This window comes from Aethalodelphis obliquidens, unplaced genomic scaffold (genome assembly GCF_003676395.1).
Source record: "Aethalodelphis obliquidens isolate GAN/ISIS:26980383/991018 unplaced genomic scaffold, ASM367639v1 scaffold13, whole genome shotgun sequence".
In the NCBI taxonomy this organism is placed as follows: Eukaryota; Metazoa; Chordata; class Mammalia; order Artiodactyla; family Delphinidae; genus Aethalodelphis; species Aethalodelphis obliquidens.
In genome coordinates, this window is record NW_020837957.1 from 27,533,348 (window position 1) to 27,558,964 (window position 25,617).

The window sequence follows — 25,617 nt, forward strand, 5'->3', positions numbered from 1 at the left end:
AGCAGGTTAAAGAGAAAGAATGATGAGAGGAGAAATGTTACTTTAGATAGGGTGGTCAGGGAACGTGTGATATTGTGATTTATAAGAAATATGTAATTGGTCTTCATCTGTTTCTGGCACAAAGCTCTTAAACTTTGGAATTTCCTAAGTGACAAGAGAGAGAAAGGTGTCTTTTGTTATGTTAATGAGGTCAGTTTTAGACCCCACCTAAAGATGGGGGGGTGGCTGTCAGGAGAACTAACCACGTGATTAGAGGATCGGAAATTTCAGTCCCACCCCCTACCCCTACCCATCCTTGGGAGATTACCAGTGGCCAATGATTTGATCAATTGTGCCTACGTGAAGAAGCTTCCATAAGAACCCAAAAGGACAAGGTCCAGAGAGCTTCTGGTTGGTGAACACATGGAGGTGCGGGGAGAGTGGGGCACCTGGAGAGGGCACGGAAGCTCTGCGCCCCTTTCCCACATACTTTGCCCTATGCCTCTCTTTCATCTGGCTGTTCCTGACTCATATCCTTTTATAATAAAGTGGTGATCTAATAAGTAAAATGTTTCTCTGACTTCTGTGAGCTGCTCTTAGCAAACTAATCAAATCCAAGGAGGGGTCATGGGAATCTCTGATTTATAGCCAGCCTGGTCAGAAGTACAGGTAACAATGTGGACCTGTGACTGGGACTGGTGTCTGAAGTCCAAGGAGGAGGTCCTGGGAACCTCCAATCTGCAGCCAGTGGGTCAAAATCCCAGGTAATAACCTGGGCTTTTGACTGGTGAATGAAGTGGACAGTGGTCTTTGAGTCCTTAACCTGTGGAAGATGATGCTATCTCTGGGTGGACAGTAGATAGTGTCAGAGCTGAGCTGAATTCTTAGACACCCTGCCAGTGTCTGAGAATTGCTTGGTGGTGTGGAGGGAACACATTCCCCCAAAGTGGGATCAGTGACCAGAACCCTTTTTAGAAGGACTCTCAGATGAGGTGACATTTGAGCACAGTGATGAGAGGCAGAGCTATGAATATCTGAAGGAAAAGCATGCAAGGCAGTGGGGATAGCAAATGCAAAGACCCTGAACTGACAGCATGCTTGGTGTGTTCTGGGAGCAGACTACAGTATAATATAGTGGAAAGGGTGGGGACCCAGCCTACCTGGGTTCAAACCTCTGCACTGCCTCTTTCCAGTGGTGTAACTGTGGGCAACTCAATAAACACTTCCATGCCTCGTCTATAAAGTAGAGATAATGATTCTATTTCCCTAATGGGGTTGTTATGAGGATTAAGTAAGTTAATAACATATAAAGCACTTAATACCTCATAGGTTCTTAGGGTTCAGGAAACGGTAGCTTTGATTTTTAACTAGGTCATTGACAACAGCTCCATTCAAGACAGTTTACTTTCAATTTGATGGTTTTGAATCCCAGGGTTAAATTATGCTGCAGCTTCGTACATGGCCAATAACATCCTACTAAGCCTTTGACTTCCTTGGCTGGACTTCCTGTCCTGATGAGGAGGGCTCTGTAGGAACCATACTGATGTTAGCACAAAAAGAGAGGGGGGCAAATGCCTCTACCATCGCTGTTACACTAACATAAATGAGTTCCACACCCAACCTAGCCCCCACCCGCAAGAACTGGATGCTTCTTCAGAAGTATAATTTACCACCCCTTGGATTTAAGTCATTGGTTTCAAAGGACCAGATCCCCACCAGCACCACTGAGAGAAGCAAGTGGTAGTTTCTTTTTTTTTTTTTTCTTTTTGGCCGCACCTCACGGCATGTGGAACTTCCCCAAACAGGGATGGAACCCGTGCCCCCTGCAGTGGAAGCGCGGAGGTCTTAGCCACTGGACCGCCAGGGAAGTCCACAAGTGGTAATTTCAACTGCTGTCTTGAAAAGGGTTAAAAACCTCTCTGCAAAATTAAGACAGTAATTTAATTTTTTAAAAATCCTTTCTCCAATGTCCTTTTTGTCTAAACTAAACATTTCTTTTCAAAGAAATAGGAACATCAAAGCAAAACTTAAGAGTCTGGCCTGGCAGTCTCCAGACTGTTCCTTAGAGCACAGCCCCAAAGCAACTCTAGAAGGTCCAGTGAGCAGCCCTGTACATGGGCCCAGAGCCAAGGGAAGATGTCAGGGCCGCAAGGAAATTCTGCTCCTCTGCCCCATACCCTCTCCCCCAGCTCTTTTCTTTAATGCTGTGTTTACTTTTCATCTTTGCAGTCCGATGGGTTAAAGGGCAAACCACAGGCAGAGAGAAACCACAGCAAGCCCTAGCCTTTTAGAGGTAAAATGGGAGTCTTCCCAAACCACTTTTAAGGCTGAGGAGAACCCACGGTTGCTGCTTCAAGTCAGACAATTAAAGATCAAGTCAGACAATTAACGAGGTCAGTGTTCTAGTCTGACAGGTCTAGAATGAAGCTTTTTAAAAATCAGATTCTCCTTCTACACATATCTGATGGTTTTCCCTTTTTAATGCCATAAATGTACATTTAACTGGATTTATAAGAAATCCACAAATCTTGCTTCTTCTCATTTATTTATTCATCCAACAATATTTATCTAGTGCCTGCTCAGTCAGTGCAGGACTCTTCTAGGTGCGAGGATTCAACAGGGAATAAAACATATAAAAATCCCTGCCCTTGTGGAGCTTACATTCCAGTCAGGGGAGACCGACTATAAACAAGATATATAATTATACGTGAGGTAGAGATAAATGCTAAGAAAACAAATAAAGCAGAGAAGAGAGAAAGGAAGTATTTGGGAGTCTTCATTTTTTTTTTTTGTTTATTTTGTGTTGAGTAAGGACCTACAAGAAATGAGCTCTGTAGAAAACCATAATTCAAAAAGACACATGCACCCCGACGTTCACTGCAGCGCTATTTACAATAGCCAGGACATGGAAGCAACCTACATGCCCATCGACAGACGAATGGATAAAGAAGATGTGGCACATATATACAATGGAATATTACTCAGCCATAAAAAGGAACGAAATTGGGTCACATGTAGAGACGTGGATAGACCTAGAGACTGTCATACAGAGTGAAGTTAAGTCAGAAAGAGAAAAACAAATATTGCATATTAATGCACATACGTGGAACCTAGAAAAATGGTACAGATGAACCAGTTTTCGGGACAGAAATTGAGACACAGATGTAGAGAACAAACGTGGAGGGTGGGAGTGGTGGTGGTGTGGTGAATTGGGAGATTGGGATTGACATGTATACAATGATGTGTATAAAATGGATGACTAATAAGAACCTGCTGTATAAAAAAATAAATTAAATTAAATTCAAAAAAAATTAAATGAGCTCTGTAGATATTTGGGAGAAAAACATTCCAAGCAAAGAAAACAGCACATGCAAAGGCCCTGAGACAGAGTGTGTCTAGTATGAGGAAGGTAAAGCAGGTCAAGCAGCTGGAGCAGAGTAAACAAGCCAGAAAGCAGAGAAGTGAGGTCAAAGGGGTAACAGGCAAGGGAGTCACCGGCTGGTTGTATAGCGCTTTATGGGTCATTATAAGGATTGGGGTTTTTACTCTGAGAAAGGCAGGAACAAGAGAGTGTTTTAATCAGAGGAATAACAGCATCTGACTTAGGTTTTATCAGGGCCATTCTGGCTACTGGGTGGAGAATACTGCAGAGGGGCAGAGGGAAGCAGTACTCCCAGCTGTGCAGTCTTGGGCAGACCACCTAACCTCTCTGTACCTGGTTGTCCTCCTCTTTAGAGGGACCTGAAGAGAATTATTTCTAAGCCCCAATCTAATGCTAAACTCTGTGATTCTGAGTTGATTATTTCCTTTGTCTTTTCTACAAAAAGTTATAATTTATATCAGCTGTAAATTTGATCTTTCCCCCAAGCTTTAACAGAAATGGAACCAAGCTGAAGAATTCAATTTGACAACATGTATGTCATGCCCATGCCACACACCTAGGATACAAAGATAGTGAGACTCAATCCTGCTCTAGAAGTCTACAATCTGGCAGAAGAAGAAAGTAAGTTCTCACGAGGCAGAAGGAGAAACGCTGCAAGAGAATTACAGGGAGGAATCAACCAACCACCTGCCAGGGAAGAGCCATGTGAAGCTTCACCAGAAAAGCTGACCATGGAGACAGCCTGGATGAGTAAGCAGGGAGCCACAAGGAAGGAGGAAAAGGAGAGGATGCTAGAGAAGAGACCAGGGCATGAGAGCACAGAGCATGCTCTGGAAACCATAAGGAGTCTGGTATGAGCACAGTGAGGTTCACAGAAGAAGTGAAGGAATGATGGCTGAAAAACTAGGCTGAGCTACCTTGTAAATAACCAGATATCCCATGCCAAGGATAATGGAACAGCAGACACTTTTAAAATGTAAGAAAGGAAAACACAGATCTGTATTTTAGAAGGTACCAATCATAATGGATGAACAATTTGAGATAGAGATGATGAAGCCTGGAAAACCAACTGCAATACGTCTGCAATAGTCCAGGTGAGATGATGATTTGGAAATGGAGAAGAAAATGTCAATTGCAGGGTTTGACCTACAGGTCTATTTGCCAATTCCTACTCTAGAGCTAAGATTGGTGTTTACATGTTAAAATGATGGAGAAAAATCAAAGGAATAATAATATGTCATGATAAGTTGAAAATTATATGAAATTCTAATTTCTGTGTCCATAAATAAAGTTTCCTGGAACTCGGGGAAAAAAAGAAAATGTCAGTTGAGATCTGCTAAAGGTAAGACACCATGGGATTTGCGGGATTCAGCTGGGGCAAGTAAGCAAAAGGAAACTGAGTATGCCTGAGGCTCCTAGCTTGATAACTGGTGCCACTTACTGACATGGGAAATAAAGGAGTTGAGACTGGGGACCACAGAGACATTGTATGTCGGGTTTGGGACTTAGTTCTAACAGTAAAACCTACAGAATAGCCAGGTAGCTGCTGGAGATAGGGTATAGCGTATAAAACTGGGAGTTACTGGCATAGGCGTGGCCACCGAAGCATGGAAACATGCACCACTGAACAACCGAGGAGAGGAGGGAAATGGCAGATGCAAGGTGGAGAACGCCGACCCGCACGGAGCGAGCACTGAGAAGGAAAACTGAAGACAGATCGTGCAGGAAATGGGGAAAACCAGGACAAGTAGTTCCCGGAAACCAAGGTAATAAAACGTGGGGGAGACTAAAGCAGCAGAGGCACCAAAGAGAGGACAATGAAGATGCTGACTGAATACAAGCACGGAATTTTGCACTTCGCACCTTTTCTGGCGCCCGCCCATCATGGGTCACGGTGCAGTGGGCGTGGGAGCCTGCCTGCCGCAGGCCGAGTTGTTAACCCGAGGTGAGAAGAAAAGAGCCAGTAGCTGCACACCACTGGCCCCGACGGACTACGTTGTTATCAAAGATTCTGTACCATCAGGAAAGTTTTATTCAGCACTCTGGAGGTGTAAGGTGTGAGAAACAGGAACTAGGATCTGTTTTGGTGGTGATCTTCTGGCGGTACAAAGGAGATTTCTTAGTTAACACCTGCGTCTCATGGGACCACTAATCCTGAAACTAGCAGCAGGCTTTATTTAAGAAAGGCTAGTTGCTTCCGACAAGTGCTGAGGACAATATCTTCACCCACACATCATCCAACTCCCAGTTAGGCTTCTCACCTCTGATTGTTCTCACACTAGCATCGCTAGTCTTTCTCCCAGAGCAGAGTAATGCTAATCCACAGGGACTACATCTCCGTTCAAAGCATAGTATAAAGTATAACAAAAAACCATAGCATCAACTACCTGGTATGATGCTGGAACCATAACCTGGCACCATTCAGACAGGAAAAGGCTTTACCAGTAATACCAGCGGGGTCCCAAAACACTGAGACCAAGCCCCTCAGTCTCAGCAGAAGCTGCCTAACTGCTCTTCTGTTTGCTCTCTGAAAAACAAAAAGGAGCTGAAGGAGGAAGAGTCTTTAATCCTAAAATTATTCTTAATTTCCAATATAGAATGCTTGAAAAGCATTTGAAAACCAACAGAATAACTAGCAGATTTTTTTTAAATGTGCATCTATGGTCCTTTCTCCTTTACCCTCTGAAAAAAAGCAACCCAACCCCCAAATGATCATTTTTCTTGGCCTAATTTCCCTATTTTTGTGATTTATAATTGGAAACAGGCTGTTTTTTCCTGGCTTCAGAGAACAGGATCTTCAGAGCTAAAAGAGTTGCCAACTACAGAACTTCAACCTTAGCAAAATTTCTTTTGCAAATCTCTTACCTGTATAACTACTTGAAATATATATTAATTCCAAAGAAAACATTTAAATGCTTATTATTATGCAAAAGTGAATTTTCTCCTAATAAATTAGACACTCCCCTCTCTCTCCTAGCCTCCCTACTCCGTTAAGCTAAGTGGGACCCTGCTGTGTGTTCAGTTATCTCCCATTTGAACATTACCAAAGCCTTACCCAACAACATATCTATATATGATACTTTCTGGAAGTGGGGGTTTTTTTGGTTTTTTTGTTTGTTTGTTTTTATTTAGTAGAACTGCCTCTACATGAAACCTCCCTGTTTGCCCACACTGAATGAAATTAAAACCTTGAATATCATAGAGAGCAGCCACTCTAATAATGAAATAAAGATGCCTCAAACTGAAAAAGGCATAAGTACCAAAAAAAAGAAATGTATCAAGTAGGTCATCCTTCCCCTGGCTCCTGTGTCAAAAGCATGATGCATCCAATGGCTGCACAGTATTGTAATGGGTAAGTATGATGGACTCAAAACAAAATGGCAGGTGCTACATATTTTTTCGTGATTCACATGGTATATCATGAATACACAACAAGTAACTATCTCTATAAAGACACAAAAATAAGAAAACTAAGAGGAATGTCTGCTCAGAAAGGCTCTGACAAAAAGAGATAGACCAGCAATAGTAAACATGCCCATTTAGAAGATCAGAAACTTCTCCCACACACATAGGGAAGACCTTACACTGCAGTGATGCAAAATGTATGTAATGAGTCAATGGTGCTTTCCCTCGAAGTTGAATTTCATGTGCCAGCCAGTTGCACAAAGTAGAATATAACAAAATGAGACGTTTTTTCTTTATGGACTCTTAGAAGGAGAGTTTTGTGTTTGAGTATGTTTTGCTTTAAAGAAAAAAAAACAGAAAAGAGATAAAACAACACAGGGAGTATCACACAAAAGTACTTAGGGCACCACATGAACACAGGGTTTTGAGACTGGAATCTAAGTATTTCACCCCAAATAACCTTCCAAGTATTAAAAAAAAAAAGCAACGTTCTGCTCCAGCAATCATCATGCAGTTAATTATAAAATGAAATTTGCAAACAGCCACCAGTGTATTTTTGCATCCAATGACCAATTTCATATGTCAAAACACATAAATTACTAAAAATGCTAACTGAATTATACTCCCAAAAGGGAATCTTTTCACACACCAAATGAAATTAAGTATTCATCAAGTTTCCATTAATAAAATAGTATAATAAGAATTTTAAAAAAGAACTCCAAAGTTCTGCTAGACCCTCCACCTGGTCCACTTGGTGTTCTTACCTATCACTGGTGTTTAGTCATCATGACTGTAAACTCCAGAGCTTCTCCCAGGGCAATCTGATCACAGGAAAACTCAAGGACTAGGATCTGTAAAGACTATTTTCTAAAGATCATTTTTTTTCAGGGACTAAATCAACTTGAATGTGTTTTTACAAATGGTCCATCTGCAAATTCAAACAAAAACCTGACCTTCAGCATGTACCAGAAAAATGAATTATGTGCTTGGAAGGACATAACAAACAGCACCCAATTCTTCCTTCTTCTGCAAACAGCACCGAATTCTTAAGTCCCTTTTCTCCCAGAGCCCAGTGTCCTAGAGGTAGGGAAAGTATATGCTTCTGGATTACCATCCTTTTCCTTAAAGTGAAGACAGAGCTAACACTTCAGACTTGATTCTAAATTATTACTGTGGCAACAATTTAACATTAAATCCTAAAAATGAACTTTTATATCACTCTGAGTCCTCTTCCCAGACTTGAAGCTTTCAGCATTAAAGGAATTACCAGCACTAACAACAGACTTTAATCTTTTTTTTCTTATAATTATCTTAAACAGGAGATATCAGGATAGCCTAAGGGTGTGCTTCTGGAGCCCACGTTTCAGACCTTCAGGGATAATCTCAATTTTAAATATGGTCTCCATCCCTTATACCCCTACTTGTCAGCCTATTAAGTCTTGCTGTTTGGCCTGGAAAACTGAAGGATAAAACAAGTAAAATAAGGTCCAAATAAGAGGGGCCTCAATGCAGACATTTTATGAATGTTGCTTCAAACATTAAATACTGCACACATCTTGGTTGAGAAATAAAAATTTCTCCCTAAGAGAAGGAAGAATGCTCAGAAATCTGTACTAAATCTTAAAACTTTGCAGAGAAAATAAATCTCAATGTCAGTTAACAAACAAATGTGCTATTTCAAAAGATATAAAAGAAATCTAAAAGTGGACAGAGCCCAGGAAATGGACCCAAATCCTTTTTTGTAAGGCACTTCCAAGCTGTGTTGATTTATTTCTGCTTTACTAGAAACCAAACAAATTAGCAAAAGCTTGTGCTTTATGAAATGCTACAAAAAGACAATGCTATCATTCCAAGTGTTACTCTGAAGATGTGGAACCAGAGAAATTACTGCCATGAATCTTGGTGCAGTAATTCTCTTCCAAAGCCACAAATGCCTTAGATTCACTCTTCTATATTCCAAACTGTCCGTGTTCCTAAAGGCAATATAAGATTGCTTTTAAGCTAAAGACCCTTAAAAACATTATCTAACTTGAGTCATGCAAAGTTCAAAAAGTAGTTAACATTTTTTAAGTTTCAAAATTTCAAAAGAAGTTGAAAAACATAAGAAAAACACTCCAGTGGACAGACTGAAACAGTGATAAAATCATTTTCAAAATAACTGTTGAGTAAAAAAAAAAAAAAAAAAAATGAAGACTGTCCTCATTAACTAATGAACCTGACGATTATAATTAGTTTTTGTCCAATAGCAATGAAAGAAGAAAAAAAATACATTTTCAAAATGGATTATCAAGAACAGGGGTAATTTTAAATGACCACAGAGCAAATTCATCCAGGAAAAATATTACAGCAATGTTAACTGTTAGCAGTCATCCTCTAAATTTTAACAGTTCTGTCTGTTAAGCTTAAGATGTAAAGTCAGGAATTTCCACAAATTTATGATCCCAAGAAATTGGTCATCACTTAGGTACTAAAGAAGTCAGCAGAGATCACCTTCTTAGTACTCAAAGGACATTTGAGTTCCCTAGGCACTTAGGCCCAGAGCAGGCCCTCAGAAAAGCAAGAGTCACCTGACTTTTACAAGATACAATCAAGTTTGCATGCAAAAAAGAAAGATTAATTCCTTTGAGTCTTCAAAAGAATGGGACAACAGTTCTCTTTAAGCAAAAAATTTTGTCAATGTGTATAAGCTTTCCTAAGCCCTAGGAAGCCTTAAGGCCTCCTGCTATCAGAGGACTGAAAGAGGATAGTTAATTTGCCAAACTCCAACACCAGGAACCTTAAGCCTATTAGGGAGTTGGGGCCTGATAAATGTTTGCTGAATAAGTAAACTAGATGAGACCCTGGAAGACTAAATTAGACTCTAAACAAAATGCTACTCTGAAGTGTAACTGCAATGCTGAGATTTAGAAAGAAAGAACTAAATTTGAAAGGTATTTTAAAACAGGATCCACGTGCTTCCCTGGTGGCGCAATGGTTAGGAATCCTCCTGCCAATATAGGGGACACGGGTTCGAGCCCTGGTCCGGGAGGATCCCACATGCTGCGGAGCAACTAAGCCTGTGCACCACAACTACTGAGGCTGCACTCTAGAGCCCGTGCTCCTCGACAGGAGTAGCCACCGCAGTGAGAAGCCCGCGCACCGCAACAAAGACCCAATGCAGCCATAAATAAATAAATAGATAGATAGATAGATAAATAAATAAATAAATAAATAGGAACGAATTATAAAAAATAAAATAGGGCTTCCCTGGTGGCGCAGTGGTTGAGAGTCCGCCTGCCGATGCAGGGGACATGGGTTCGTGCCCCGGTCCGGGAAGATCCCACATGACGCGGAGCGGCTAGGCCCGTGAGCCATGGCCGCTGAGCCTGCGCGTCCAGAGCCTGTGCTCTGCAACGGGAGAGGCCAACAACAGTGAGAGGCCCGCGTACCGCAAGAAAATAAATAAATAAAAATAAAGTAGGATCCACCTGACCCCTAACTTGGTAAATAAAGTTAAGTCCCTACTACCTGATACTCAAGAAACAAGAAAGGAAACTGACCTACAAAATTCAGACAAAGATTGAAAACCTTTTTTAAAAGTCAGTCTAACTGTTTTTGCAAGCATGTTAATTCCTAAATATGGTTTATATATTTATCTAGGGACACACTGTATCTATACTCAACAAATATGATACTTCTGAACTACTGCCATACTAAAATACAAGCCTCTGAAAAATGCACTGGAATAGAAATGCTGTTACTCAGCATAACAATCCCTTATTGTCTTGCACTCAGATGTTAATGAAAAATGATAATGACAGGATTGTGAGTACACCAACCTCCCTGAGAACAAATTCACTATATCCAGTTTTCTACAAAAGACAAATGAGCATCATTACAAAAGGATTCACAATGGATCTCTCCAGACTCCCAGTTCTCCTAGATAATCTGAAATATCATTCAAAGTACACAAAATTATTTTACATATGCCTCTTAAGGAAAACAAATGGCAATAAACTGTGTGTGTACTTAATATCTGTCTGGACACCAGAGAGTTCTTGACATATATCCAACATGTAGGCCCTGTCGTCAGTCATTCTTAACAGTAATCAGTTGAAATTAAACCCAGTTCTCCATAGTCAACTCGGAAGGCAACTTGGTTATTTTGCTAGATAAAGCCACACATCGTCCATTCCTGAAATGTATGTTTAATACTCTAAAAACTGGTTTAGGTGCCTAACGGACATCAATACATAGTGTGTTATGCTCCCCCTATTGGTTAATATTCAACATAACAATGAATTCCCCAGGGGTTGCCTTTGAAGTGCTGGGGTTCAAAAGTAAGTTGGTGATTTTTATGTTTAAAAACATGAGCTGGATCAACAGTTGTTAAGCAAAGCTGCCATGTAATGGTCAGATTCCATCAAAACAGGAAAAATTAAAGTTGACAAAGACAAACTGAAGAGCTGAAAACATGTTGAAGCCTTGAAACACTAAACAATGCAGAATTAAAGCCAAAAGCAGAGAACATCAAGAAACAGAGCAACATCCTTTAGCTGACACAATGGCATGAAATCAATTTCATTTTAATAGCCCTTAAGGGGGTAAGAATTATTTCCCTGCCTTCTGTGCCAACCCCAAGCTGTTTCCTAAGGAAGCCATGTAACACTGACCAACGATGTCCGGAGAATTAATAAAAGAAATGAAGATTAAAGATCCGAACTAATTAATACAAATCAGAGTTCTATGTATAATTACTTGGGGTCAGTTTCAGAGGAGTTGTCATTTGGCGCCCCCCTGGGCAGATCACCTAAAGTAATCACAGATACCTGATTTGTGTTTCAGGAGATTTGTGTTCAACTCAAATGGGAAGCTGAAGGATGGGAGAAGACGCCTGGACTCACTGCACACAAATCTGACTGCACTTGCTGCTCTCTGCTGAGTGACTAAGCTAGCCCTGGAGTCAGACAGAACTAACAGTTGTGTAATAGCTTGGTTAAGGAACTAACCTCTAGTGTCTTACCTGTAAAATAGGGCTATTAATAGTGTTTTTTCCAGAGGGTTGGTGTAACGATTAAGTGCCCTAAGTATTAGGAGAGTGTCTGGCACAGAGTTTGAGCCCAATAAACGTGAGCTATTATTATTACCAGAAATTAATAGCTAATTTCACACTGAAGTACCTGTTTGCAATCTAAAGTACCATTTCAGAAAAATTAAAAGGTCTTGACATGTGCTTTGCTACTTGTAGAGACTTCTCTCCTCCCAAACCGCTCGCTTACTTCTCTTGGAAGGGATGCGGAGTTCAGAAAAAGCCTGGTTCCCTATCTCAGTCTGTCATTCCTACCATCCCGTACCCTCCCTGCTCTTCTCGTCCCCACTGGGCTCAGGACAAGCACCGCTAATAGCCATGCAGCGCTTGCCTGGAGCCGGGCACTGCTCTAGTACTTTATATATTTTAAATCATTCAATCCTCACAGTAACCTTACGAGGCCAATACTGTTATTATTCCCATTTCACAGCTAAGAGAAATTCCCATTTCTCTCAGCTCTTTTTGTAGGCACATTAAGTTCTACTCTGTCAAGGTAATTCAAGCTTGACAAGCCGGTTCCCTACACTAAATGATTCTGGAAAGTGAGGCAAACGCCCTAATAAGAACAAGACTGCAAGAAGATTCTCCTAGCAACAGTCCAACTTTCCAGCGTATTCTAACCAAATAAGCTGGCTAAGGTGGCTAGTAAGTTAACGCGGGAAGGAGGATTCTCTGCAGGGCTCCGAGCTGCAGCGCTCTGCGCCTCCAGCACAGCACCCCGAGGGCGCGGCCCGCAGGGAGCGTAGCTCACGTTGGTGCTCGAGTCCCGGGGCCGCAGCCTCTGCAACGGCAACTGCGTGCAAACCCACAACAAATCTCTCCCACCGACGCTGTCACGAGCGCAGTGGGAAGTGGCCAGCGCGCCCCGCGGAGGTCAGAAGAAACCGCGGAAAGGAAGAGTGAGGGCAGGCGCGGAGTAGATGTCTTCGCCAGCACAGTGCTGCGCCCCCAGCGCTGCCCACCCCGGGGCGGCCGCTGCCCACGCACCTCAGAGTGTAAACACTAACAGACCAACGCCGCCCCCACAGGCCCGGGGGTCCGGGCGGCCGGAGCGACCCCCGGCCGGGAAACAGGCGCGGACCACCGCGCAACGCCGACAGGCACCGCGCAGCCTGCAGAGCCCTCGGCCGGAACGGGTGCTGGGCTAGCGGTGCGGGCAAGGGCGTCCCGGCGCCGGCGGCAGTGCCGCGGGGCCGAGCCGGCGCGTACCTTGGAGGCGATGTGTCAAGCGGAGATCCACCCGCCACAAGCTGGAGCAAAGCAGAACGAAGTTTCCCCGCCCCGCGCCCGGCGGCGGCGAGCTCCGGCAGCTGCTGCGCCGCGGCACAACTACGCCATCCGGACCCGCCGGGGACTTTCTCCTCCTGCAGGGAGCTCAGGGAATCGCGCAGGGAAAGTGGCCGGGCACGAGAGCCGCCGACTTCCCTCCCTCACTCACTGGGAAGAGGAAAGCGCCGCTCGGCGTCCCCGAAACCCTCGATTACCCCCATCGGGCCGACCCAGCGCACTCGCTCCCCCTCACACACGCGGGCGGGGACGGGCAGGACGCCACAGCAATCAGCGTGCGGGGGGAAGGGCGCTCCTCCTCCGCGGTCCCCTCGGGAGCTCCGGGCCGCGGAGAAACTCCTCCTCCCGCCGCCCGCCTCCTCTCTCTCTCCTCCTCCTCCTTTTCCTCTCAGGCTGACGGATGAACCCCGAGCGCTGCCACAGCTTGCCTTTCCCTTCGGACCGCGGAGGGAGGGAGAGGAGAGGAGTACCGGGAACTGCTGTGCTGCTGTGCGCCCAGGCTGGGGCGTCGGGTGGGGGGGTCCCAGTCGTCGGGGAAGAGCCGGATTGGGGCGGGGGTGCGGGGGGGTGGAACGTGGGCGCGAGCTGCAGGGATTCCCTCCCTTAAACTAGGTCCTTCCAACTTCTCAGGGCTCTCTGGAAGAGTTAGTTGGGTTATTTGGTTCCCTCCGTCTTGATCTAAAAATTCTAAAACCTCCAGTAATCTGATCACGCCCTCTTGCCCACTCGCTAGCAGAAGTCCCCACGCACACATTCATTCTGCCCCTGGTTGTTTTCCCGCCTCCAATGCTGTTTGCTCTCTCAAGATGCGCTCTGATGGTGGGTCTTGCCTCCTCATCTTTAACAGCTAAGAGTGCATTACCCAGCCATTGCCCCCGCTCGCTAAATAAATGAATACAAATAAAGGAGTCAGGTCAGCGTTACTGACATTACCCTAAGGTTGGCGCGATATAAGCGAAGGTGTTAGCGGCGTGCAACTCCCTGCATACATGCGCAGGTGAACTGGTCGCTGCAGGAGTTGACGAATGCTGTCATCAGTACGCCACTTTGATACTCCTTTTTTACACCTGGTTTGTCTATTAAAAGATAGATTAAATCAAAGGGCACTGTTTTACCAAGAGGCTGGTGAAATGACTCTGGGCTGACAGGTTTCAGAGACCAGACTTCCAGTCCTGACTCTGCCCTTCGAGGAGCTGTGGAACCTTGGACGATCGGCTTAAACTCTCCAAGTCTGTTTTCTCCTCCGTAAAATCAGGAGCTTGGCCTAGGAGACCTCTTCCAGTCCTAAAATGTTATGGTCCTAGGCCTTCAAAACGTTGGAGAGTAGAATGGGGAGGTTTCTGATATTATTACTTACGCAGTATTATTATTTGGAAAGTTACTGGGTTTCCCTACTTAGAGAGAAGAGGAAGTGTTTCTCCTCCTTTTTCGCTTGTACCTACACATACAGAACTCACCCAATTGAATATAGTTTGACAAAAGTCAAATCATTATTGATCAACTGGATTCCTGCAAAAATATCTAAAATGAACAATTCATTCCTTACCAATATTTATTGAACACCTACTGTGTGAGAGGCTTGAGTGAGGCCTTGGAGAAACCCATAGGCATAATGCCCTGTTGGAGCAACAGTCTAGGTAGAGTTAGCCTCAGCTGTGATACAGTCTCTCTAGATTCAAGGCCTTAGATTTCTCATAGACTCAAATGACATAGTATTCCTGCCTCAAATTGTCAAGTTTTAGTTTCAAGAGCAGACATGAACACGTGAGCTGTGTTTGGATATTTAATCCTACATTTAAACATATCAATCACGTTAAGGCTTTTTAATTTCTAAATAAAATGGCATAGAAAAAAAAAAGAAAAAAATGGCATAGAAGAGAGAGAAACACCAAGTCCTAGATAACTTAACAGTGTCTTGTCTTTAAAGAGTGATGAAGTAACTGTTCACAGTAGTCAGATTCTCAATACTGTAACCAGTTATGTGTAACTCAACAGTGAACACTTACTCTGTGCCAGGCAGAGTTCTAAACATTCTATACATATGAACACATTTACTTCTCACAGCCCTATAAGGCTGTATACAAACTGAGGCCTATGTAGAAACCTACCTATATACTGAAGGCCTTACAACTTGCTAAGATAGTACAGCTAATAAGTGGGAAAGTCAGGATTCAAACCCACATCCAACTAGCTCTGAGCCCAAGTCTTCAACCAACAGGACATACCACCTGTCATCAAAAGCTTTACATTATTGGCAAAATGAAAGGTTTGGGGGGTTTGTTTGGTTGGCTGGGATTTTTTTTTTTCTCAAAACATCTTTAAAATTTTGGGCTATTTAATTATTTTCTGTAGACGATACGGAAAAACACAAGAAATTATATCAGTATTTGCAAAACCAACAATGTCTATAGGTGTTTTCTCTAAATATTTACACTAATAATGTGATATTATTTGCAGAAATACAGACTCCTGAAGCATAGAGAAAAGGTTTAAAACAAACTAAAAATTCTGGTTCCCCAGCAAAGCTCTAGAAAAGGGGTTTCCCCTACATTTTAATAATGCAATATTAACTGATTTCTAGGGGGAATGAATCCTCTCCTTTCATTGGTCTCTTACAAATTAGGACTTTGTTCAAGTTACAGTATTTGTTACCATAAGATACAAACTTTCTTTGGTTCAAGGTGGTATCTTGGTCATTCGTTCCAAATTTTTTCAAAAAGAATTGCAAACAGGGGGGTGAGATATAGAGGTGCACTCTATCTCACTTGCGTAAAAACGTTTGACAGCAGAGCGTCAAATTTACTGAGGCTGTATTTCTCGCAAGGAACCACCCTTCCTCTAGGTGTGGACCCACTTATTTATGACAGTGGCATGTCCCCAGATTCTGTTGATTAGCAGACAGCTGAACAAATTCATAATAACCTGTTTGTGTTCCTTACAGAAGCAAAGACCTCAAAGTTCTAAAAGACTTTATCAGTAGAAAATCATCTGGTTGTTTTTCTTTTTTAACAAGTCCTCATATAGTACTGCATATGCTTTGCACTTTACAAATCCTAACTCATTAAACCCTGTAACAGCTCTGTCATCCTCATTCTACAGATTAGAATGAGGATGTGACTTAGCTGTGACTCCAGAGTCCGCCCTGAACCTCCGCTTTGTGCTCCACAGGTGAAAATGAGCCCCCTTTCCCTCAGAGCAAGAGTCTTATATTTTTAAAGCTCAATTCTTTAAAAGTTTCAAAAGATAAAGTTTGTTGAGGAGAAATATGACCCTCGACCACCACATAAAAATCGATTCCTTTCACCCAAGAAAGAGAGGCGAAGGGACGCTAACTTCAAAGTTTGTCTGAAACAGCCAACATCTTGGAGGCAGTTGCATAACTACTCTTAAGAATGTGTGACAGAACAAGAACCAAATGTTCCAAAATTGTTGTGACAGGATACTGGTCTACAAACTACAGCCTGTGCTCCTATTTTCTGCTCAGTTGACCTATTATTACAGACAGATTTAGTACCTTATTTCTAAAATTTGCCCATAAAGATTCTAATTCATGCCTGTAGGTATTTTATATATCACCATAACCTAAGGCCATAATCTAAAACCACATTTTCTATATCTATATCCAAGATTAGAATATGGTTTTCACTGATAATATTTGCAGCCAGCAAATTTCAAATTAATGAGGAAAAGATACTGTCAGGTGAACCCGTTTGCAGAGCAGAGCCCCAAACAGACACCTGATTCAGGCTGGTGGATTCCTCAGAGAATTTGGAAATAAAAATCCAAAGCAATTTCCCTTACAGTAAGCCCGAGTTCCTGCACACTTGTCATTTCCTGTGCCTGTGCAGAGCCTCCAATAGCAGTTTCCACAATGCCCCTTTAATTTCCCCCTCAGCGGGTCTACTGACAATGAAGGAAACCTCACACCATTTCAAAGGAACAGCAACCTCCCCTGAGATCCCTGTGGTCTTAGCTCCGTAGGGGATGTGGCAGAGCCTCTGCTCTCCCTGCCTCAGGAGCAGGGGTTCCAGAGGGAAGGCTTCGTCCTGGCCCCCACCTCCATAGCTGCCCCGCAGAGAACTTTTGTTTTGGCCTGGAGAAGAGAAAAAAATGGAAAACGTTGTTTTGTGACAGGAGGACCAAAAAAAGACCAGGAGGACCCAGGACATATATTAGCATCTGTGAATGTTACAAATCTTATTACCTTCATTTAACAAATATAAGAAATGCTGAAACTCCACTTGTAAAAACACCAAAATTTAAAAATTATTATTGCTATTGTTATTGATCTTCTGTTATTACTGTTATTATTATTACCTTTTATTGAGCACTTTCTCTGGGCAAGCCCTTGTTATAAGTTTGGCCCTATAACATTTATTTCCTAACATATTTTGCAAATGGATAGTTCCACGTATTTGTTAAAATTACCTGCTATAACATTTCTTTAGGTTACTCACCCAATGTTTTTTACCATGTAATCTAAGGAGGAGAGTTCCTCAACTGGGTCCCGCAGACATAGTCTTTAGAATTCGGTAATAATTTCAATAAGAAATTTGTTTTCATTTTGTATTTTTGTTTTAATGGTAATATTAAAAAGCAGCATTTACCCTCTTTTGTCGGGGAGCAGGACAGGGATAATTAAAAACCAATAGACTGGACTTCCCTGGTGGCGCAGTGGTTAAGAATCCACCTGCCAATGCAGGGGACATGGGTTCAAGCCCTGGTCCGGGAAGATCCCACATGCTGTGGAGCAACTAAGCCCGTGTACCACAACTACTGAGTCTGCACTCTAGAGCCAATGAGCCACAACTACTGAGCCCACGTGCCACAACTACTGAAGCCTGCCCCTGCCTAGAGCCCGTGCTCTGCAACAAAGAGTAGCCCCTGCTCACTGAAACTAGAGAAAGCCCGCGTGCAGCAACGAAGACCCAATGGAGCCAACATAAATAAATAAATTAAAAAAGAAAGAAAAACCAATAGACTTTCCCATAATAAAAGACTTTTTTCTTAAGTTGATGTTTTTCGAAGTGGGAAATTCATTTCCAGAGATGCTTAAGATTTTTTTTTCTTTTAAAGTGTCCTTACATTGTTAACATTTGAAAAATTTGCTGCAAAAATTTAAATTAAAATTTCCTTTACCATGTCCCCAGCTTACCCATATAATTTCTGGAAGATGTTAGCCTCTTTCATGAAAAATCAACCAATATTCATTGACATTTGCTAAGCCATATTAAGAGGTGAAAGATACATACAGAGATGACAGGAAACATGATAAAAGATAACTAAGGAAAAGAAAAGTATTATTTTTTTTGAATTTTATTTTATTTACTTTTTTATACAGCAGGTTGTTACTAGTTATCCATTTTATACATATTAGTGTATACATGTCAATCCCAATCTCCCAATTCATCACACCACCATACCCCCCCACCACTTTCCCCCGTTGGTGTCCATACATTTGTTCTCTACACCTGTGTCTCTATTTCTACCCTTCAAACCGTTTCATCTGTACCACTTTTCCAGGAGGAACAGAACAGTATTATATGTTAAGTATCAAATGTGACTGTAAGTGCTAGAAGAACTGAGATGATCCTTGGTCTGGGATGATCGGAGCAAGATAAGAAGGGAGCTGAGGATTCAGCAGATGCAGAAGATGAAAAGAACATTCTGAACAATGGCAAAGGCTATAATGCAAGGAGCACCTGAGAGACTGGTCCCAAGAAAGAAGCTAGAATAATAGAATGAGAACAGCCTATTCATCTTCCCTGAAGAGACTATGAGGACCTCTCAATCCTGTTTCCTTCAGTCTCCATGAGAAATCCAAGCCTTCTTAGTCATTGCTCATCACCTGGGTTCTTATTACCATATGGCTCTGAATGTTCCCTAACCTGTTCAATCCTTCTCCCTTTCTCAACCTTCCAAACCCTTCCAGCTGCCCTCTAGAACTTATGACAAATTACCAATAAGATTCCTTGTATATTCCACCTCTGGAGAGCTCTGGCCTCTCAGTTCCTTGACTTTCTCCCCTCCAGCAACCTGTTCTTCCATCCCACTTCAGTCGCCTAGAAACATGATTATGTCCAGGTTGTTTTCATCAGAAATAAATGTTCCGCCTCCCAGATCTCAATTTCAAGCACCCCTCTCTGACCATCAATCTCTATTGTTCCAACTCATTGCCTCCGGTATCTTGATTCCAACAATGATTTGACCCCACCAGGATCTCTAATCCATTGTCCCTACTACTTTTTTTTACCATCTGCAACCACGATTGGTCTCACTTAAATTTATGACCACAAGCCTCAACGTGTTCTTAGCACTGCTCAGCAATCCTACTATATTTTCCTTATCAGCTCACTCTCTTATTCTCCAAGAGGTTTATGTTACTTCTCCTCCTCTTTCCTCAAATCTTCAATACCTTCGACCCTTTACCTGAATTCAACTGCTGACCCTGCTTCTTATTTCTTGTTTTATTGATACTAAGAATATCAAAGCCCTCTGAAGAAATATCCTCAGCTTCCCACCACCACATCTGCAAATTTATCTGTGTCTATTCTTCTCTGCTCTGGTTTCTCTCTTGTTGGCCCTTCTCCCTCCACCTGTGCACTGGATTCCATCTCTTCAGCTACTCAAGGACTTTCATACTGTAGTAATTCCTTTTTCACCTGCATCCTCAGATCTCTCTCTCTCTCTCTCTCTCTCTCTCTCTCTCTCATCATTCCCATCAACTTACAAACATACTGTAATGTTTCCCATTTTAGAAAATTTTACTTGACCCCGCATACCCATCTCACTCCCAGTTCTCTACTCCCTTTGTAATAAAACTCCAAAAGGGATGTTTACATTTGGTGCCCATGATTCTTCACCCATCATTTTCTCCTCAACCAGATCCAATCAGACCACACTTGTCAAGGTCACCTTGTGGCCAAACCAGTAGCCAATTCTCAGTTTTCATCTTACGTAAGCACTCAATAGCTTATGACCCAGGTACTCACTCTCTCCTCCTTGAGACATTTCCTTTGCCTACAGGGATACAGAGCACTAGTGGTTTCTCTCCTACCTCCTGGCTGGACCTTCTAAGTTACCGATGCTGGCTCTTCTTCCTTCTCCCAGGATCTAAATGTTGGACTGTCCCAGGGCAGTACCTTTGATCCTCTTCTCTATTAAGACTCTCTCTCTCAAGGTGTTATTATCCAGACCCATCTCTTTAAGTGTATCCACACATTGAAAATTCTCAAAATTTTATCTCCAGACTGGACCTCTCCCCTGAATTCCAAACTCATGTATTTAGTTGACATCTCAACATCTTTACTCAATGTGTTCAGTAGGAAAATCAAATGTTACATGACAAAAACTAAACTCCTGATTCCCATGAACACATCTTCCATCTCCTCATCTCAGTAAATAGCTCAACCATTCATTCAGTGACTCAGGTCAAAAACAAATGGGTCTTCACTGCTGTCTCTATGTCTCTCACACCCCATAACAAACCCAGGCCTGTTTGCTCTATCTTCAAATTATCACTTCTCACTATTTCCACTGCAGTCAAAATACTATCTAACCTATACAATTTTTTCACCTGTACAATTGTGATAGCTTTAGCCTCCCTACTTCTAATCTTGCTTCCCACCCACTAACATACACACATGTACTTATTCAGTATTTTCTGTGTACAGTTCATGTTAGTGAATAAAAGCTGGCCCCTCCTTGGAGCAGGCTGTCTGTGTAAGTTCACATTAGACGATAAGAACCATGAGAGCAGAAACCATGGCTATCTTAACCAACATTGTATTCCCAGCTCCCAGCAGAGTACAATGCTCCTTGCCTCTAACAAGTATCCAATAAAAATTATTGAATTTATGGACGGCTTCATTCCACAGATAGATACCCATAGTTAGAGATGGAGAATAGTGAAGTTTTGCAACAACCATTGAGATAGATGCCCCTCTAGAGGCTCAACAAGACACTGACACAAGGGCTTTGGGTGTTAACGCAAGCCAAGACTCAGGAGACAGCAGAATACATCTGACCTGGAAGAACTGGAACCAATTTGCCCAGGCAGGAAGCAAGTATGTGGTATAAACAGCATGAATGAAGCTTGACCTGGAAGCCACAGGTTTAGCATGAGAAAGGGGCTTCCTGATCTCAGCCAGACCCGTTAACAAAGAGGAGATAAACCAAGTCCCTGGGCTGGAGCAAATAAGGCTGCTGACTCAAGTTAGCTTGAGAGAAAGGAGAGAAAGAGCCAGGAGCCACTAAGAGTAGAAATAATGTGTAATGTAATGCCTTTGCATATCACTCTTATTTTATACTATGTTGATAGAAAAAATCATATCCACACTACTATTAACATTGCTGGAAAATGCTGGCCATCTTTAAATGCTAAAGGCACAGATACTAAAGGAGAAGGAAGCAGGTCTTTGGTCTCTGGCTACTCCTGAAGTGAGAGAGAAAGGAAGGAAGCATTCATTAACTTAAACAGCCTCCTCCCTTCCCACTCACTTTTCCCTTTGAGAAAGGACAACGTACTTCCTTCTTTGCCTCTGGTCTCTGACACTACACAGTCCCACTAGGATCCCCTTCAGTTTTCTCTATAGAATATTAAAACAACTTCAACTCTGTTTTAAAAATCAAGCAAACCAATTGTTCAGGCCCTGTTTAAAAATCTGAAGCGTCACAGGGTTTTGTGCGTTCTATATGGCTTTTTGTTCCTTACTCTTGTTTCTTCTCTTTTTGCCAAATTTCCTCCTGCTTTTCCTTAAATGTAATTTTACTAAATTTAAATGCATAAGCAAAGCATATACATTTGTAGAGTTTGTGCACATTTGTAAAAATAAACATAGAAATTAGTAAATTTTATAGATTTTTTCCTCATGTAAATTATTTTCCAGTCTTTCATTGTGCCAAATACCTTCAGAATTTCACTGAGTATTCTTTCAACTTTTCTCAAGGCCTGAAATTTTTCAAAATACAAAGTTTAGAAGGAAGAAACCTTTACTGGGAATGCTGAGTTTTAACTTTGCATGTGACCTGAGATTTCAGTCTCAGATTTCATTCTGTTGGTTAGAAACCCCTTTCAACTTTTTTTTTCCAGAGAGCTAAGTGGTATGTACCTTAAAAAAAAAAAAAAAAAAAGACACACTGAGGCTCCCAAACTAGTTCTTCAGATATTTGACTTTTCTTAAATAACTCTAAGTTCAACTCAGCTGGAATTTTGAGTATCGCTTGAGTGCACTTGTATCCTTGCCTTGTTAGTTTTCTCTGTCCTGTATTTTTTATTAACTGGTATTTCAGCTTATGAGATTCTCTTTCAGAGGAGGATATAATGGTCTTTTCTATAGAATTCTGCAGCCCCACTGCTTTTAAAGGTATTGTACTGCCCAGCTGTAACCTGCTGGGGTATGGTGTGACATTTGGGTATTTATGTGATGGACATGCAGCATCAGCATATTTTGGGGAATATACAACTCGGCTTGGAGAAGAGGCATATTCTTTGCAAAGGGTGATATGCCTGAAAAGCAAGTTATTTTTAAAGGCCTTGTTACCTTGAGGAAAACCTCACGTAGAAACACCAGAAGATCATTGTATCCCAAGGGCTTTGACATGGCACAGTTCTGGTTACAGTGTATTTTCCTTGTATATATTGGTTCATCAAGCTCAAACCAACCTCATAATTATGTGATTGTGACAAGATTAACTGACGGACAACCCAAAAGTCCTGAAGGTCAGCTGAGGGGCCCTCTACCCAATCATACTTTTACTTTTCAGTTATTTTTAGGCTGGCTTGGTGAAAATGTGCCAGGCAGCTATGCAGAGAATTACACACGCTTTGTTCCAAGACCCCTTCATTACTATTGTGTGAAATGTGCACAAATTATCAAACCTAGGCACAAAGTAGAAGATTGATTTCCAGAAAAAAAAAAGATCTTGTTTATAAGAAAATTTCAAAATATAGAAAAACGAAAATAATTTCATAAACACCCATGTGTCAACACCCAGAACTGAACATTGTTAACATTTTGACAAATTCTTTGTCTTTCTATACAAGAAGTAAAACATTACAGATAAAATTCAAGTCCCCTTGACCATTCCCCTCAACTCCAGTCCAAACCGACTACCCTGCCAGTGTCTTCAGAGGAAACCACTTTTATGAATTTAGGTGTATCCTTCCAGTGTGTTTTGTTATACTATTACATATACATATATGTGTTTGTATTTGTATTGTATATTCATATACATATATATGCATACATATAGAAATAAATCAATTCTTTATAATATGAATGTATTTGTCCATTTAAAAATGTTACATAAGTAGAACATAATCTACAACTTGCCCTTTTTATTCAACTTTATGATTTTTAAATCCATCTTTGTGGTATTTCTCTTAGCTGATAGATAATATTCCACAGTATCACTATACCATTTTATGGGGGGGGGACCAAATTACTTTATTTGAAGGAATGGTACTAAGGAAAGGACTTGTAGATATTTTGGTACAACTTACAGAAAAGGTAAGGTAACCCAAACATGCATGCACTGCCTTGGTGACCAGGGAAGTCACCCCTGTGGCTATGGGAAGCCAGCCTAAGGCTTAGCTCTCATTATTACTATTTCCCAGGGTGTGCTTGTCAAAAAGATACTGTGCCATGCCAGATTCGGGGGCCCCCATCGTGCGCAAGTTGGTTACATGGTCACCCAATTCTTTAATGGATTTCACCTGCTCATTCAGATAATGAGTCTCAATGAAGTCACACAAATGAGGGTCATTTTTCTCAGTGGCCAGTTTGTGCAGTTCCAGTAGTGACTGATTCACACTTTTTTCCAAGTGTAGTGCACATTCCATTGCATTCAGCCTATTCTCCCAATCATCACGGTCTGGTTTCTTGATATCCTGAAGGAAGATTCGGCCACCCCGTTGGTTCTGCAGCTTCATCAGTTTCTCAGCATGTTCCCTCTCCTCACAAGATTGGTGAAGAAAGTATTTGGCAAAGTTCTTCAAAGCCAAATCATCGCGGTCGAAATAGTACGACATGGACAGGTAGACGTAGGGGGCGTAGAGCTCCAGGTTGATCAGGCGGTTGATGGCGGCCTCCGAGTCCTGGTGGTAGTTCTGGCGCACCTGCGAGGGGGACGCGGTCGTCATGGCGGGCGGCTGAGGTGAAACGGTGGCGGTGGCTGCTCGGCGCTGTAACGGCGGCGGGGACCTTGGGGCGGTCGGAGGGCGCGGTGAGGTGGTGGCGAGGGCTGGCTCTGAGCGGCCGGCCGGAGCGGGGGACGAGCGCCGGGTTCCGTCCAAGCACTGTTGAAGCAAGAAACCGCGGCGACTCTCCGCGAGGACTGTCACACTATACAATTTTATTTATTTATCTTGCGGTACGCGGGCCTCTCACTGTTGTGGCCTCTCCCGCTGCGGAGCACAGGCTCTGGACGTGCAGGCTCAGCGGCCATGGCTCACGGGCCCAGCCGCTCTGCGGCATGTGGGATCTTCCCGGCCCGGGCCACGAACCCGTGTCCCCTGCATCGGCAGGCGGACTCTCAACCATTGTGCCACTAGGGCAGCCCCACTATACCATTTTAAATTTAAGTTTCAAGTTTCCTTGAGGATGGTCATTGAAAATGTTTCTACTTTCTATTATTACAATGTTTCAACAAACAAGAGATTCTTATACCTATCTCCCACTTCACGCATGAGACAAATTCTCTAGTCTATAATGTATAACTAGAAGTGTAATTGCTGGGTTGAAGGGTATAAACAATTAAAATTTTATAGGTATTATCAATGTGTACTACATAGGGAGTATATTAATTTAGATTTCCACTGAGGGAATGAACCATGCTACTTGTCCACATCTTTGCCAATGGTTGATACTTTCCAATTTTTTTAATCTGAAGAATGATTTGTTTCGCTCTGACTTCCGGTAAAATTGAACATGGTTTCATATGTTTAACCACTCAGTTTTCCTCCGCTGTGATATATGTTCATTTCCTAGACAAAGCAAATCTTAAAAGGAATTTGAAAACCACTTTCTCAAAAAGCAATCATACCAAAATTTTGATATATAGGTTGTTAATGTTTAAACTGGTATCTTAATGTATTTGTTTTCATTTTTGTGCATCATAGGGACTAACCTGTCTTAATTTTTCTTAGTGCAAATAAAAATATGCTTCTTAGGGCTTCCCTGGTGGCACAGTGGTTAAGATCCCGCCTGCCAATGCAGGGGACACGGGTTTGAGCCCTGGTCCGGGAAGATCCCACATGCCACGGAGCAACTAAGCCCGTGCGCCACAACTACTGAGCCTGCGCTCTAGAGCCCGTGAGCTACAACTAGTGAGCCCGAGTGCCACAACTGCTGAAGTCCGCGCTCCTAGAGCCCATGCTCCACAACAAGAGAAGCCCGCGCACCGCAACGAAGAGTAGCTCCTGCTCGCCGCAACTAGACAAAGCTCACGCACAGCAACAAAGACCCAATGCAACCAAAAATTAAAAATAATAAAT

At 42.4% G+C, this 25,617-nt stretch overlaps 1 protein-coding gene and 1 pseudogene across 16 annotated transcripts in view; both read right to left on the reverse strand.

The window, feature by feature from the left end:
- Positions 1 to 13,440, reverse strand: part of TGFBR3 (transforming growth factor beta receptor 3) — a 205,532-nt gene extending 192,092 nt beyond the window's left edge. For 8 of the 15 annotated variants that reach the window (XR_003434347.1, XR_003434346.1, XM_027114318.1 and 5 more), the window contains exon 1: positions 13,044 to 13,440. The gene's annotated coding sequence lies outside the window, so the exon portion shown is untranslated. The remainder of the gene's footprint in view (positions 1 to 13,043) is intronic. The other 7 variants (XM_027114314.1, XM_027114312.1, XM_027114309.1 and 4 more) reach the window with 4 other exon arrangements.
- Positions 13,441 to 23,554: 10,114 nt separating this feature from the next.
- LOC113624472 (ferritin heavy chain pseudogene) lies at positions 23,555 to 24,459 on the reverse strand (annotated as a pseudogene). The gene has a single exon (XR_003434348.1). The product of XR_003434348.1 is annotated as a ferritin heavy chain pseudogene (transcript).
- Positions 24,460 to 25,617: the final 1,158 nt, after the last annotated feature.